Consider the following 939-nt stretch of genomic DNA (forward strand, 5'->3'; position numbering starts at 1 on the left):
CCAAAATAATCACAATTATTACGTAACAAATATTCACGAATAGAGTTCTGATCTAAATTCTTCAACTTATCCAATAATTCACCTTTGGCTCCTACAAAATTAGAACCATTATCACAATATAATGAACGAATTGAACCACGAATAGCAAGAAATCGTCTTAAGCCATTAATAAACGAATCAGTTGACATAGAATTTAGGGTTTCTATATGTACTGCACGACTACACATACAAGTAAATAATAATCCATATCTTTTAAGTTCTTTCCGACCTTCCTTAACAATAAAAGGGCCGAAACAATCTACACCGCAAACAGTAAATGGAGTAGAAGGTTGAAGACGTTCTTCTGGAATATTAGCCATCTTCTGTTCTTGTAAATTACCACGATACTTGCGACAATTGACACACTAATATATTCATAAACTGCGGATGTACATTTAATTATCCAATAGCCATTAGATCTTAAAATGTTAGTAGTTATACCTCTGCCTTGATGTTCAGACAATATATGAAAATGACGAATTTTTTCTGGAAGTCCTAAATCATTACTCCTCAAGCGACCACCAACACATAGTAATCCTTTAGAGTTAAAAAATGGATCTAAACGAAATAAAGACGAAGACTTCTTTAAGAATCTTTTAGGAGGAACGGCAGAATTCTTATTCTTAGTCAAATAGTCAATTTCAGTTTTAAACACTTCATACTGAACTCACTTAATAATTTCAGTCTCAGCTACACTTAAATCAGAAACATTTATAGCCTTATTAATTTTAACTATATTGGGATTGGTTCTTGCTAACACCTTATTTCTTAAAATACACTTAAATCTAATACAATTAGCAATAGCACGCTTTAATTTATACCAACTTGAAAATCTATTGAATCTATCGAACTCAAACATAGGCATAGCTTGTTGAATAGCAAATGATACAGTTTTCTTAA

This window comes from Lottia gigantea, assembly GCF_000327385.1.
Source record: "Lottia gigantea unplaced genomic scaffold LOTGIsca_26, whole genome shotgun sequence".
Classification (NCBI taxonomy): domain Eukaryota; kingdom Metazoa; phylum Mollusca; class Gastropoda; family Lottiidae; genus Lottia; species Lottia gigantea.